General features: G+C 38.9%; 1 long non-coding RNA gene across 1 annotated transcript; it reads left to right on the top strand.

Annotated features, from left to right (window-relative positions):
• The first annotated feature begins 609 nt into the window (after positions 1 to 609).
• Positions 610 to 15,166, top strand: LOC125693496 (uncharacterized). The gene is made up of 3 exons (XR_007377127.1): positions 610 to 774; positions 4,682 to 4,752; positions 13,260 to 15,166. It is a non-coding gene; the product is annotated as an uncharacterized LOC125693496 (long non-coding RNA).
• Positions 15,167 to 16,774: the final 1,608 nt, after the last annotated feature.

Here is a 16,774-nt window from a genome sequence, read left to right as displayed (position 1 = left end):
AGTATTTACATTTTGCTTCAAACTTATTTGCTGCACTCGAGAAAAATAAAATTTCTGCTTTGAACAAGAGAATTGAAACCAAAGGGCATTTAATCTTTTATAATCAACAAGAATAGTTAAATACTTGAATATATTAAATCTACTTCTACCAATCCTTTATTACACAAGCTGCGTTTTCTCTGCTAATGAACTGAATGTTTAAAAATACATTGGTGCAACAATGGTTGTAAAAACCTGCTTTACTTTTAAAACGTTTCTCAGTTCGAACTGCAGGCATTTCACATGTTTTACAGTTCAATCTTTAACGTGATGCAAATATGCCTTAGCTGAAACACAGAATTCCTGCATTTGGAATTGCAACACAATCACAGCACAGGTTCTGTTTTTCTGTAACCATTGTTTTTCCCACCAAAGGCTAAAATTTATGGCAAAGTATGCAAGCACAGTACTGTGGAGCTGCCAGATGGCCTTCCTCTTAATGCACTGATTAAAAAAATACCTAGAAAATGCAAATTATGGAATTCCATGCCAGAAATGCAATTATTCACTCTTGTTTTGTACTATGCTTGGAAGCATGACTGGCGTGGTACAGAAGAAGAAATACAACACTCTGTCATTGATATCTTACACAACTCCAGTCCTGCAGATGTAGTTTGGAATTCTGCAGCATTATTCGGGTGAGTCCCTTCACATGTTGCCCTCCAAAATAACCTGCACGTAGATCCTGACAGCAGGAGCAACAGAGAAACCTGTGGGGTCATCATTCAAGAAGCTGTGAGTGCTTTTTTCATGCTCCTTCCATTTAAAAATTTCCTTTTCATTTCTGTGTATTGACTCGGTATCCTTTCAAGCACATGGGGTCATTTTTTTTTCCTGGAACCGTACAGGATTTTCCACACCAAAACTGCTACCATCTTCCTGTCATCTTTTCATTGTCAAGAGACAAAGCCCCGTGCAGCACTGAAGAAGTTTAAGGAAAGTATTTCTCAGCCAGGTCCTGCTGCTGTAAGGTGCTTAGCATCAGATAGAACTGGGCCCTCAGACAGACCCTATTCTGTTTTTAAGTGGTCTGCGAGGGACGCACTTTGCCTGAAATTCATTCCAGCCCAAGATTGTGAACATAGCGTACAATAGATGGATTGGTGTAAAACTATCCCAGATAACTGCTCATACATCTTTCCTCTGTCAGTGAAATTTGCCATGATGTGTTCAAAGCCAAGAGGCATTATTTGTGCTGTCCTGGATCTGTTAAGGAATGGCAGTGGGAGGACAGAGATACTTAGGGATTTAAAAGCAGAGAACTCTATGAAAGAGATAAAAGGAGTCAAATGCACAAACCCTATTTGAAGTCCTTAAAGCATAAGAAAAGAAAGTATTAGACTTACCACATAGGGAGAGCTGGAATTTGTGTAGCTCTGGCCCCTGTGAACTATAGCTGCTATTTTAGGGGTGGTCTGAATGTTTGAAAAGATAGCTTGAATTCACAAAACTTTTCCCTGGTACTTATCACGCTCTTTTTATTTTTTAGATATAAGTTGGTTCCTTTTACTGTTGTTGTTTTTATGAACTATATCCTAGATGATGTATCTGTTTTCATGTTAGAAATCAAAACCAGGAGAAAGCTATGGGAGCTGGACAATGCAAAGGAGTGAAATATATTTTATACGGTAGCTATCTGCATCTAGATACATTTTTCCATGATGCCAACACTAGGTCTCAGACAGCCACATCTGACACAATTTTCCCTGCAAGCGTTCTTTGTGTTTAGTACCTCCTCTCTCAATCACTCAACCTTCTTTTTCTTTCTGTTCTTTTTTTAACCCATTTTCTCTCCTAAGCAATATCCAGCCCGATATTGATCAAGTGAATTTCAAATCCAGTGTGTTTCTGCGAGTTTCTACATTGCTAACATATTTTTTCTTTATTCAATGGCTTTGACATTTACAGGATCTTTTTAAATTTAATATCTACACTAAGGTCTCCACTATACTACTGTTCATTTTAAGTTGTCAGCAGCATAGATCCGGGAAGAGCTCAAAATATATTGTTTGCTGAGCTGCCTTTCAGAGCCTCTTCTTAACCTTACTATTGTACAATAAGACAAATCCAAATTACTCTCTTCACTGGCCTTTGCAACATTGTGCTGAAAATCTCATGATAAGATTCTGACCAAGTAGATTCTATGTGTTTCCTGTCAGCTACAACCAAGTTGAGGAAAGACCTTTTATTTACTGTAGTTTGACAAAAGTACTGCATGTCCCAGACCACAGTGTTGGAAAAGCTGCAGATATGAAAGCAAGAGATAATGCAGGAGAGATATATTCCTAGCCAGTTTCCCAGTTCCCTACCACAAATTTATTAAGAGGATGGTATGAATGTGGCTGTCTGTAAGTGTCAGAAGGGTGATGCTGAGGAAGATAAGCTTGCTCAGTGCAGAGAAGAGATGGCTCCAGGGATACCTTACTGCTGCCTTCCAGTACCTAAAAGGAGCTTATAAACAGAAGGGAGACTGACTATTTTAGTGTTAGGACAAGGGTGAATGATTTTAACTAAAAGAGGAGAGATTTAGGTTAGATGTTAGGGAGAAATTGGTTACTCAGATGTGGAGAGGCACTGGCACAGGCTGCCCAGAAAGACTGTGGATACCCCATCCCAGGAGGTATTCAAGGCCATATTAGATGGGGCATGGAACATCCTGATCTGGTGCCTTATTTAGTGGGTGGCAATCCTACTCATGACAGGGGAGATGGATCTAGATGATCTTTATGGACCCTTCCAAGCCAAGCCATTCTATGATTCCATGCCTAGATCAGTGTTTGTGTCCTTAATGACATTTAGTATTGCATGTAAAGAGTCAAATCCATGAGGATCTCTTCCAAAACAGAACAGCCAAATCACAGGCTCATAGAATCATAGAGTAGTTTGCATTGGAAGGGCCATTTAATTGTCATTTATTCCAATTCCCCTGCAGTGAACGGAAATATCTACAGTTCTGATCAGGTTGCTCAGAGTCTGGTTCATCCTGGCCTTAAATGTATCCAGGGAAAGGGGAATCCACCCCCCTCTAGGCAACCTGTTCCAGTGCTTCATAACTCTTACTGTAAAAAACTTTTGGTAACTGTTTCACAAACATCTTGTGTGACTGTTTTATATCAATACTATATATTTCTTCTGAAAAGCTGAGAATATTTTCTTGCCATTAACTGTGTAGGGTTAAGCAGTTGAGTGCTGGTCTTCCAGGGTTCTTGTGTCAAAACTACACAAAACTTCTTCCCCATCACTGTAAATTTAATATATTCTAGAATTACCTTAAAGGAATGGAGAGAGTGGCTTTCTTCCACTTTTGGGTATGGCAAATCTCTTTTAGTCTGTAATATCTATGATTCACAGGTATTTTTAATATTAGACATCAACCAAAGAATGCAGTTATCCCTTATGATTATTGTTAATATTATTATTTCCACTAAGCCATAAGGAAACATTGATAGTAAAAAGTCATGTTGTTTTGATGTTGGAGATATATACAGGGTAATTATTAACACTGATGACATTAAAAGCAAAATGTTCTCTTATAGCTTTGCTAGACTTTATTTCTAAGTGAAATGGGCACAGGGAGTATAACTTAATTTCTTAAACAGTATAAACACCCCAAGCAAAACTCTAAGCATGTTTACTATAGACTAGGCACCGTGTAATTAGCTGCACTTTTCATGACCTATCAATCTGGCCCTTTCCTGAATTCCAACCTGTAATATATGTATTTATGTATACACACTCATGTGTATACATATATATGTATATTTATGTATATATAGATGTGTGTGTATATTTTTATTTTATGTAAGTGTATTTGCATGTTCAGAACTTCACACTGATTTTAAAATCGACTGTACATAGAAAAGTGGATGCATCAGAAATTATGAAGCTACTGGAAAGAATTTTTGTACATTGAAGATACTTTGTCATATTTGGGAGATTTTGAAAAATCTCTTCCAAAATTTTTTCCTGACAACCAGAACGTTCACCATAAGAGCCACTGAAGAGACAGATAAGAAATAGGCCATTTTCTGCTGAAATAAAAGAGATTTTGGAGCAATCGAGTTGTCCTAGTACTTCTCTAATGTACTGAACTCTGAATAAGAGTCGAGGGAAATCCTTAGGTGCTTTTCTTCAGCACAGAGCTTCACTTCTAGAGAACTTGTGTGATATAGTTAGGCAAGTAGTTACCACTGGCCTGAAGTAGCTTCTCTTTAGTGCATAGACAAATTAATAATACTGTGTAGATATGATGTAGCAGATGAAAATAAGCCCAAGTTTAGACAGGAAAATATCTTTTATTTTTCTGAGCTTCCGCACTTCTGTAGATGCTCAATTATATCTCATTAGCTTCATTGACCACTAGTCGTATTTTATCTAAGATTAAGAGGAACTCATTTCTAATGATTAATCCAAGATCAAGTAAATTTTGAAAGAGAGAAATAATTAGGGATTCTGTTTAATTTCTGGAGATGTGAGGTTTACAGAAAGTCTTGGTTCTGAAACTCAGTTTCATTGAGCGATCACGCTGGAATCCCACATCTTCTCAGCTGAGTACTGTACGTTAAGAAATACAGCTATGAACAGAGATGCTCTCTTCCAGGCTTAATGCTCAAGTTTCAGCTCTGTCTTCTTCATTTCCCAGAGACTGTGTTGTCCTGAAGTCAATGTAGAGGGATGAACTGAATGAACACCACGTCCAGGGAAATCTGCCAAGTAAGCCCTTTGAAATTCAATTTCATAGTGTTTTTCTGATGTAAGTCCATACTATCCAACAGGTATCATGAGTCAGGCTTGAGTCTTTGCCCTTTTGGTTTCCATGAGCAGGACCAATAAAACATTCTGCAAAACACCATTGTATAGGCTGAGTAGGCTGGGCACAGAAGCCAAATTAACAACCTGCCACGGTGTAGAAAGCGGAAGATTTGCTCTGATGAATGGAGCTCATAGTAATCTTTTTTTTTTCAGAGTGCGAATTGAAACATTATTCTACAACTATTAGTTTCCAGGAAAAAAATGTAATTGCTTCTAGATGCTACTCGCTGTTTTCAAGAGCTCTTTAACCTTTAACTTTTTCAGTACAAAGGAAGCCTTGCTGTGCAGTGAATCTAACAAGACCATCATTTATAGTTGGCAGAGTTCATTAGTCAGTCGTAACAGTTTAATTATTAGCATTTTAATGCATGAGTGTTTAACTAGACAGAACAAAAGTCTTTTAGGTACAGCATGATATTTCTTAAAAGAAAACAAATTAATTGGTGCTGTTGTTTATACTGGGGCTCATTACTAAAATTAGACAAGTAAAATTAAAGAAATTTGGAGTTAGGTTTTGTCACCAATTAAATTGATGTTATATTTGATGGTCTTTTCAGTACATTTCAGCTTTAATGAAAATATTTCTCTTTATGGGAATAAAAGCTCTTTTGTTTTCTGTCTTAGAAATAGCTGTGGTGATGTGGAAGAAGCTGATTTCTTCAGGTCTGTCCCTGCCTCAGAGTCTGCTTTTGCTGTAAATTATTTTTACTCTGTGTTATCTCTCCTTCGGGACTCCTAATGAAGCCCCTGTGTGAGCCACACAACAGGTTGCTAGCTATCTGACATAAATAAATAGCCTACAAATTAAGAAGCCTACTATTTTATAAAAAACACTCATTTTTCATTATAAAATTTGCATCAGACCGTTTTCAGTTTTTTAGAGAAGGTTTTCTTTCTCCCCTCAATTTTAAATATTCTCTAGGATGTTACTTATTTTCTAGATTACACTCTTGATTTAATCCTTGTGGGAGCATTTTTTTCTTTCTTTCTTCCTTTCTTTCTTTCTTTCTTTCTTTCTTTCTTTCTTTCTTTCTTTCTTTCTTTCTTTCTTTCTTTCTTTCTTTCTTTCTTTCTTTCTTTCTTTCTTTCTTTCTTTTTTTTTTTTTTGGTGAAAATAACAGCTGTGTGGGAGCTAGAGGTCTGAAGGGGGGTCTTTGGGAAATTGCTTGGGAGATCAAAGGAAGAGAATTAAAAATATGTGGATACTTATCAGAACAGCGCTTCCGGACTGACAAAGAATCTAATTTCTAAGTGTGGACCAAAGGAAAGCATGCGAACATGGCTTATCTTCAACATCTTGCCATGCCAGGTTAATGATGCTTGCAGAACACATACTAAGAAATCTTACAGTCTTGTATCATCTTGTGGTGATGAAGCCACTAAACTGTGTCCCCAAGTCACTCTTTTTATTGTTATTACATCCTGCATATGTTGAGGGGTAACTTCTATTACTGCTTTTCTGCCTCTAGTGCCCCGTGACCAGCAAATGAGGTCACTAAGCTTCTTCCCTTCACTCAGCCTTGTTCTACTTTCTCCCCTCCCAGCTCTCCTTCTTCTATGATGACCCTCATGGATTAGAGCAAGGTTTGGGCTAAAAGCTTATGGAACACTGGTTTAGAATGTTTTGGTGGGTAGCAGGGAAGCATGTTCTATCCTGAGGATAGTGGCTGTCTTCTGCAAGTCATGGAGTGCCCTGAGTGCTGGTGAAGTGCATGGTTTAAGAATTAGTCTCATCGATCTGACAGGCGATGGTTGATGGCAAAAACAGCTTTGCAAATACCCAGTGGAACTGTAGGGGTGTGCTACCAGTGAATATGGACATGGTTCAGTGGGTAATATTGGTGGTAGGTGGTTAGCTGGACTAGATGATCTTTGAGGTCTTTTCCAACCTTAGTGATACTGGGATTTTGCAATTCTATGTTTCTATGAGTTTGTTTTTTAAGATTTCCTGATCAACTGACTGTTTCTCTGTGGCATTCCTGACTTTTGTGAATGGAATGCAACAAGGCTTAAGGATAATTTAAATGCTGTCACTTCTTACGCTTTATTGCATACAAAAGTGTTGCATCATATTTACAGTGCTAAATTAGAAGCTGAAGTTTTTGTGGAAGAAATACCTATTTGGGTCCAGCAAAGAATGACACTTATCCCAATTCACTATCATTTTTTTGTACTAATTTTAATTAATTTTAGCAGAATATTTATAATTAGAAATAAGCAGTTGCAGTGGAAATGGCTTTTCTTCAATATTTCCAGACATGGAGTGTCTTTAGCCAGACAAAGGGTTTTTATTTTTAAGGAATGATATTTCGGAGCTTGAAATGCCAGCTCCCTGGTGCTGAGATGGAGTTTCTGGAATTCTCTTCCAGATGTGGAGCTTTAAGGAATTAAGTTATATTGGGGAAATGGATTATCCCTAGTGCAGAGCATTCTATCACCTCGTTACGTTTAAGAAGCCCAGGTGATAGAGAACAGTGGGGAAAATATATATTAGTACAAAGTACTTCAAATCACAGAAAAACTGCCGCTGATAATAGACCAATTCCACTGTAAATCTAAGATATTGCATGATTAATATGTTACCATTCAATCAAGTAATTGTCTGGGAAAGAACCAAATGACAGACTGAGCCTGAATTGTCCCCATGCAGCACACTGGAGTTGCCAAACAATGGCAACATTTGGGTTCAGGAACAACTGCACAGCCCATCAGCTCACTGACAAAGCAAAGCCAACTGATCTCAGCGTGCACTTTTTACACTATTTCTGCAGTTGTTTTTCTCTTGATTTCTGCTTGCACTGCCTGCCTGATTATGCCTTGCTTCTGTGTGTGTGAGAGAGCGCGTGTGTGTTTTGTATATATCACCAGATTTGAGCTTGCCCTGCGAGGATATCAGTGCCCTAATTAGCACACTGGTATTATGCAAAAGGTAGCAGCACTTCTGCTTCCCTTTAGACACAGAGGGCTTGCTTATCCTACACGGCCTTGTTTCAGAACAAGGAAAGTTTGTTTCTGGTGTACTGGGTTGACGTCCCCTCCCTGTGAATGGGACACCAATTCCTCCTGGGAATCCCTCCAGTTTGAATCAAGTAGCAGCCTGTTTTGTATAACCATTCACCTCTGCGTCAACATCTGCTTGCTGCTGGAGTCCAGGGCTAGAGGTAACACAGGAACACAGACTCCAATGCACAAGGATTTCCCAGATGTACTGTTTGCCATCATGTTGCCTGTGCACAAGGGCCAGCGGGGGCTGTGCTGAGCACCACATATTAAAGCCTGGTTAAAGCTTGTTAGCGCTGTACAGCAAAGCACTCAGAAATCAAGAAATGTCAAAGCTAAGGCTCATTTATAAATTCATCCCCCTTTAAAGTATGAATAACAGTGTAGACAGCTTTTAATTACATAGCCAAGTTCTGTTTTTCCTGGATTTACGCATGAGCGAGATGGTGCGTTGGTGTGCACATATATAGAGCTGCATCGTCTGGGAGAGCATATATTAAAGCCCTTTCTCTTACCCATAAATAGAGATGATTCCAAACCAAAGCCCTCGCTTCAAGCTAGCTACAGACCTTGGGGAGTTCAAAATCAGAATCTGGATTTGGATCTGAATTTAGCAGCTTAGGCCCATCTGCAATAAATACATACAGGATGAAATGTAGATAACTGAGATATAAGGCTATATAGACTTCAAAGTGCCTCTGATAAAATCATGATAACCACAAGAAAGAAGTGGTGTGTGATCTCAGAAGAGATATCCCCAAGATGTCTATACAGCTTAATTTTCCCACATTGTGTCCTTTTATCTTCAATGGATAAAAGGTGAATTATTATTATTATAGGCAGTGGAGCAGTAACGCCTGTTATTCAGGTTGTCTAACACTTTCCATTGTTCCCCTCTAGTCACTCACTTACAACTTTTGCAGACTTTAACCTTTAGAGATGAAGTTTCCCATACCCGGTGCTTGCCTCAGGTTGAATTTGATCAAGAAGAGGTATTTCACCTTCAAGACTGTAGCAATAGTGCCGGCAGTAAATCATGTCAACATTTGCTTCTGCATTTGTAAACTGTCATTTTAAGGTAGCTGGAGAGAGAGGACAGGAGGGCGAGCAAACAGACAGCTCTAAAAGCCTGCGCTGTCATCCTTACCTTATCTACAGAGCGATCATGTTAAATCTCAAATGACAGAGAGTCAGACAGCAGGTGGGCGGGCAATGGAGAAGAAAATGGCATTTCTCACGTGATGGTACCTGTGCTCTACTTCTCACTGGAACAGCCTGAACACAGCAATCCACCTGCCTTAATGGCTGCAGGACTCGGCTTTCACATGGCAATGGAAAAAAAAGAAAAAAGGCCAAAGTATGTGAAATCTGTGCACCCCGAGAGCTGTCCCACATTCCCCACCCAATCAGCAGATAGGAGCTCTGCTCGGCGAACCTGCCATGGTAGCTGATAATTATTGTTGTATTAATTGGTGCTGTCCAGACTAGACAGAATGTAAAAGATCCCACTGTGTCCAATAATTAATGTTTTTCCCTCACTGCAATGTCATTAATAAGGGGTTCCTCCAAGAAACGAGTAATTGGATGGTTCGGCTTCATTAGGGTATTTTTAGATAAGGTTTGGTCTAGAGACGTAAAGGAAAGCTTATTATGTTTATTTAGACTGTATTATCTGCTGCTAATGTGTTATACTGATTTTGTATCTTCCGCATTCTCTGGGATTGTAGTGATAAAAGGAACGCACAAATTACAATTAAAATGAACAGAAATAAAATGCAGTATAATACAGTGATGAAAAAATGCTGTCTCAAAATAAATATCATCAGTATCCTATAAATCTCCCCTTTTCTCAGAGATGCAAAGCTACTGTCACAGGAAGACAAAAGTCAGATTTTACTAATTAGAGGTGAGTGTAGCAGAGCGCTCTTGTTTTGGCAATTATCTGAGCAGCTTTTGAAAATGGAATGTGTAAATCTGGCTTTGGAAATAACTTTGAGAAGAAGACTAAGGGGCTTTTTCAGAGGTATCACTTACACAGTCATGTATGACTTTATTATTCTGCAAAGATGCCTTGGGAATCTGACTCACATGAAAACTTGATATGCAGAGAGCTATAGACCAGGATGTGGCGGATTTACACAGGAAACATATATGGCTAGTCAAAACAGCTCTGTTTTACCACAAAGGAGCTTTGCACATGCTTTGCAAGGATTTTATGTGGGAGTTTATTCTTGAACACAGCATATAGCCAGTTTTTCACTACCCAAACTTACTCTAGTTAAATTTTTAAGGCAACTTAGCCAAACTGGTCCCATTCACAGCTGCATCCTCTTAATCTCATCACAAGACACAGATCTCCCAATAGGAAATGATAATCCACAGTTTAGTGTCTGTATTATACTTACTGCAAACACAAGAGACCACATTCATCCCAAGTAATTCTCTGAATGTGAGAGATCTCGTTACAACAGGAATGCACTTGGCCCACGGGGCGTCAGACAGTGACATGGGCTCACTGCACCGAGCTAAATAAAAGTGAAGAAAAACATCATCAGGGATGGTAGTCCAAGAGCTGGGTGATGTCAGTTGATCCTCATTAAGTTATTGTGTCAGTCAGTGTTTTCAGAAGGCTCTTGCTGGGGAAGGGACGCTCAGCCAAAACCTGATGTCAAATAGTTATAAATCTAGAGACAAGAGTTTGCCTCCTTCCTCCACCTCTCCCAATAGTTTCTCCACCATGAATCCTGCACACTGACAGTTCTGTATGAACTGTTCGCATCAGAGCAAATTTAGAAACAAGAATTCGTACAAACAATATTCAGGGCACGTCCAGACAAACATCCAGAACTGCCAGGCTAAGTTCAGTACATCTCTCACAACGTCACCGCATCATAATATTCTTTTGCAATAGGTTGTGATTTTAAGTAACATGTCTCATTAATATAAATGATCTTAAATAGACACACAGAATTTTGTTTCCTGTTCATTTCCCATCCCGATGCCTCTGGACCCCTATCTACTCTAGGTTAGCACAGAGTAAATCACACATAATTCTGCTGAAGTCGGGGGTGTTACACTGGCATAAGTCAGAGTACAATAACGTCCTCAGTGTCCCGGGTTCCTCAGTAAGATTCACAGAAGTAAATTCCATTAGTATGTGTAGAAATATGTCTTTCTCATAATGATATGACTAAAAACTTTTGTACTTCAGAACAGAAGTACAGAGACCACTTGAAAGCCAGATATTGATAGCTTGCTTTATGTTTAAAGATGTCAACAGAATACAATGGTTCTCAGCATCCATATTAGTTATCTTTAGTAAGAGAGAAGAAGATTTAAAGTAAGGGAATGAGGTTTGCAATGTAACAAGATAAAGTCATCTCCTGCAGCCTAGAGGATTTCTTTAATCTTATTTTTAGAGAAGAGCTGAGAAGCTTTTGCAAAACCGGCTTGTTTGGATTCAGTTTCTATTTTATCTCATCCACAAAAGTTTGGAGCTGAAGGGGGAAACAGATAAAAGTTTTGAACAAACTAGGATGGTTTTACATTGGTCTCATCAACTTTCCTAATCTAGGTTTGATTTTGCAAAACCTGTCTAAATCCAGATCTCTTCTTATCCGGCCTACAAAACACACACACACACACACACACACACACAAAATCTTAGTTTCAAATCAAGAAACATTTTTAAAAAGTCAGATTTTCTCCAAGCTTGAATTTGGATATCTGTCAACTAATTTATTCCATTGACAGTTCTCTATACCTATAACTAGACTTTGATTATCATAAGTAGGCGTGTTTCCTCTGGATGATTTATAATTGACATTTTTCCTAAAATCAAACTTGCCTGAGGAACATTTCAGCCTTAGACAAGACTCTCTTTTCTTTTACAGGATTTCTTTTTTAGAATTACCGAGATAGTATCCAATCTGAATATTTGAATGCACGCAGGCAGGGACATTTTCGAGATTCAAGAGCATGGCTACATTTTTCTTTTCAGGCTCATGATCTAGGTAGACAGATTCAGTCCACAGAAATGACATAAAACACAACCAGGATATGTTCTTTTGATTTTCTGTTCTCCTCACAGGATTTATTACTGAAGACCTTTACTACAAACATCTTGTATTCAGGACTTAGTTATCTGCTTTAAAATACATGATAGTCCTGTAAGTAGAACAAAAATAATATCTTGAGATTATTTTTTTCTATTTTCCCTTTTTTTTTCAAAATATTGGAACAGGATTCCAAGCTCCAAGAGCAGTCAGAGGACCCATAAACCTCTACACAAAACACAGTTCATACATTTTGCTGAAATGCACTGCAGCAAATGCACTGTAGTCTTTAGGCTGGACCAGAGTTCAGATTAAAAGAAAATCTAATTTTCCTCATGTGCCCCCTCCTTCTCTTCATGTTAAAAATAGGTAAAGCAACACTCGTATTTCTGGATTGCTTTGCAACATTTGATTCATTCAATATTGCCAAATGTTTTTGTCCTCTTTCCAAAGTGCTTCTGGAGATAAACATTAAAGTTCTGAAGGACCTCAGGCCTTTCCCGAAAGACTGAGCATTCCTAGCATTTGTCTCTACATCTCTAAAGTTCCTGCAGGCAAATATTTACAAGCTCTGTCCTTGATATTGCTTAACATGGAGGGTGCTGGAAGAACAAGAAAGACAGAGTGGTTAGAAATGTCAGGAGTGAGATTATACAAACTTGTACATCTCCTTGCTAACAAATACAGCATCTTACACATTTGTCAATGCCTAGCTGCAGTGAACATGTGGGTTTGCATCTGCTGGAACCCAAGGGAAGATGAGGATGTGCTTGGTAAGACTTGTTCCTTTTGCAGTCAAGGGACTTGCTATTTCAACTGCAAAGTCATCCTTGGCCTACTTTCAGTGTAGTTGCACAGATACGCGTTTGGCTTGCAGATCCAAACATAGCCATGATGACCAAAATCAGCTGTCCCTGTCTGCCCCAGGCCCAAAGGGCATGATCCACACTGATAGGGTTGCACATAGCCATGATGATTCAGAAGTTGATGAGATCTAGCTAAATTTACTGTAATTTGTATAGATGAATAAAGCCACAAATGTGATTAAGCTTAACAGGACAGGCCAGCTTTCAACACCAGATGCACAGAGCAGTCTAATTTGAGATTCTGTCTTGCTGTTCAGAATTGCCTTTAGTTCCTCAGGAAGCCATTAGATCCCATGATAACTGACCTAGCAGAAAGTAGCAATGGAGAAAAATCTAAAAGCCAATAAAACAATTAAGTGGATTCTCACACAAAGGATTGCATGTGTCAAGAGATCCTTCTTTTCTCTCTGCTGCGTTACCATGAGAAAAAGGCATTTTGGTTATCAATGGAATATGTGATTACATTTATTTCTTCTTGTTGTTGCAGCTTAAACTGAAACTGGGGAGACAATCCTTCCATGGCTATCATGCAACCAGACTGACTACTTTGAAAATTCACTCAAAACAAAACCTTGGTGCCTTGGGCAATCTGGACAACACCAGAGGTTTCAGCAACACCACAGGTTAGGAGAACAGAAAGAAATTTCAGAGGGAACATTTCCTTGTGCTCACTGCCAGCCCTTGAATTTCTGGGAAGGCATTCCTAGAAAAAGGGCCTCCAGTCAAGGCAGTGAATGGCAGCACTGCCTCCAGAAAAATCAATTCTGTGTGGTGAGAGCCCAGAGCCTCTGTTCTGGAGGCCTTCCTTCTTTGAAGCCAAAAAATCAAATGAAGCTTCAAAACTTCATCTCAGCTCTAAATTCTCATAAATCTTATTTATGCTATGAAAGGAAACAAAATGTACTGAATGGGTAATCAGCGTGCTGATGTGTCCTGGAAATCCTGCCTCTCCGCGTACAAGGAAAATCCTTTCCCTGTCTCCAGAAGGATTTTGGTTTCTTGCTTTTTTCATTGCTCAGGGTGCCCCCAGTTTTGCAAAAGAGAGGAGTATCATGTGCTGCCACTTGTTGAATCATTGTCATTTAAATATGAATTGACTGGAAAATGAGCCCGCTTTATTTCAAGGGAACAGACAACACCAGGAAAAAGAAAACAGGGATAAAAAACACACATTACGAATACAATAAATGATACACACGCAACACACACAAAAAGGAAATTGGAGAATCTGACTCTCCTTGAAATGTAAACTCTGTACAGATTTACTCTGAAAAATGAACAGATGTTTTTGAGATTAGTGGAAACTACTGTACGAAACCTCTGCTGGGTACCTAATATTTCAGATTCCACAGCCCAAGATTTCTTATAGCCATCATTTCAGAGCTCTCCCCTTTCTAGTGGACCATGAAGCTGATGAAAAGATTTGTGATTTCTGCACCTCTCCAGTTCCTGATTTTATAATTAGCTCTCAGCATTATCAGAGATCGTTCATCAGCACAAGACCCAGCAACGTGTCTCATCCTTCTGCAATGCTGCATAATGTTAATGTCGGCAGTCCTGGAAAACGGACAATCAATGAGATGAATGGTACTCGTCTTTCCTTTGCAAACTACACACAGTTGATGTCTTCATGCAATACCAAACATGGTTGCAACTAACACATGGACCTAGACTGATTTTTTAGGTTACGCATAGCGGATAAAGAAACTGCAGAATGGAACATGCACTATTGTACCTGGCTTCCTTCTTTGTAAACGGCAGCGGGCTGGAAGCCACAGACATCAACACTTGACTATTAAAGAGGGCTTATTATACATTTTACCCATTTCATGTAAGTCCAATGCCTGAGAGAGGCTCTTCAGTATAGATTTTACATCTGCTGCTCAGTTCTCAAGTACCCACTCAGGAATATGAAAGTACTTGAGGAATTCTGGGTTTAAAAAGAGATATTTTCAAATAGAGAGTTATTATAGTACCTTTTAACTACAATCTCCATGTGAAAAGGTTTCAATTAGAAAAATATATGTTAGATTGGTGTGCCAAGGGACTTGGGAGATAGCTTGTTGGGATGCCTGTACCTTTGCATTTATTCAATTCCCCATGATACCAGCATAAGTAACACTTCTATATTCCCATTTCTAGCCTCATGGTTTCAGTCAGGCTGCATACATTAGAGAAATAGTATGTTTTGGTATACTGGCAGAGGTAAGGTGTTGTCTTAAGCCATGATGTGAAACTCTCATTTCAAATCTATGAAAAGTAGTAGAAGACAATGGTTCTATCTTCACCACAGTACTGCCTTCAGTGAACTGCAAAAATTAGTTAATCTTTCACAGTTTCCACACTTAGCATCTTTCCAAGCAATATAGAACACATGTTCATCCAGAGGTGTGTACATAGACAGATATACAGATATATATATACGTACATATTCACACAAAAGAAGAGTTGTCTTTTTTTTTTTTTTTTTTTTTTTTTTTTTGGTCAATTGGCTCACACCTAAAATGACTTTTTAAGTTAAATGAAACAAATCAATTTGGGACACATCAAATGCAATTTAGAAACTTTCGTACATCTCAGATATGTAGTTTTGACTCCAAAGAACATCAGTCAAGCTTGGGAACTGTGTTTGTAGCATTTGTGCAATAATACTGGCTGTTGTGGTGGCTAATGAGGGGATAAGGCATGAAATACAGTGCTACACGGACAGCACACTAAGCTGTGAATCTGTGATGAGTCCAAAAGAGACAAAAGAGATGTTTCTCCATGTCTGTGGTGGAGTGATTCTTCAGTCATTCTATTTTTCGTTTTGCAGTAGCTGATTTTTGAGAAGCAACTGGGTTCTACCATGCAGTTAAATGCAACTGCTAATTCTGTCTTCTCTGCATTTGACAAGTGAACTCCATCTTTAAAAATTACAGTTTCAATGATAGTAGAAGTATTTATGGGTTTTTCAAGCAAAATAATTTCTCTTCCCTTTATTTTGCACTATATGTGGGTCTCTCTGAAAGTAGTGCCTCCTGTTTATTTTCATGGTAACTGCAGCAGATATAAATAGCACAGTAACACAATTTGATCTCAGCTGAAAAACAGTATCTTTCAACACAGTCACCACCATTAGCTCTGCATGTTCACCAGTACTGAACAAGAGCCTGCATGCCACGCTCATAAAAATCTGCATCACTGGAGATGGCTCAATGTCACCACTGCTGAAATGCACCACCCACCCTTCAATAAGCACCAATGAATGTCAGTGGCTGCCATTTTTTCTGCATGGAGGTATTCATTGGCAAACTCCTTCTTCATACACACTTCCATGTCAGAGTCATTTTTGTCAGACTGCCCCTCTGCTGCCATCTGTCACACAGCAACCACACAGAACAGGATATTGGTGGGAAGGTTCAACCTCTACTGCCATATCACATCTGCTTCTGACGTGAGCCAACATAATAAAATAGGAGGCATTAATTTCAGAGCAACCCTTATAAAATAGGAGACACTATGTTCAGAGTAGACTTTTTATAAAATCAGGAAAAAAATTGGCACTAGAACCTTCATTTTGATTCACAAATGATTCACCAAGGCAAAGGTGGTGCCAACACCGTTTCTTGCCTCACAACTTGATCTAATTCTTCATGCTGTGCCTGGTGTATACAAGTAGGAGCAAAATGGCTGATGCCCAAAAGGCTATGAAAGATCACCCCGCTCCCAGCATGCTCTCTGCTGTTAGAAACCAGCAATTAACTTAATAGGGTTCCTGAAATGCAGTAGTTTCAGGAGATGTGGCATGCTTTGACATTCTCTGCCTGGTCTAAACAACCTCCCATCCCTCAGAAGCAGGATATGTCTGCTATTTGAATTATGAGCTTGTTATGTGAATGATAAAGCTGCACTTTGCAGTATTAAGTCTAATATTTTATGATCTTCAATTGATTAGTTGGGCTTTTGGGATTAGCTATAAAGGTTAGGATAAAACATCCCAGATTCTGGCAATTTGTGTTC

The sequence above is a fragment of the Lagopus muta genome, chromosome 5 (assembly GCF_023343835.1).
Source record: "Lagopus muta isolate bLagMut1 chromosome 5, bLagMut1 primary, whole genome shotgun sequence".
Lineage (NCBI taxonomy): Eukaryota > Metazoa > Chordata > Aves > Galliformes > Phasianidae > Lagopus > Lagopus muta.
This window is presented reverse-complemented; position numbering and strand designations above follow the sequence as displayed.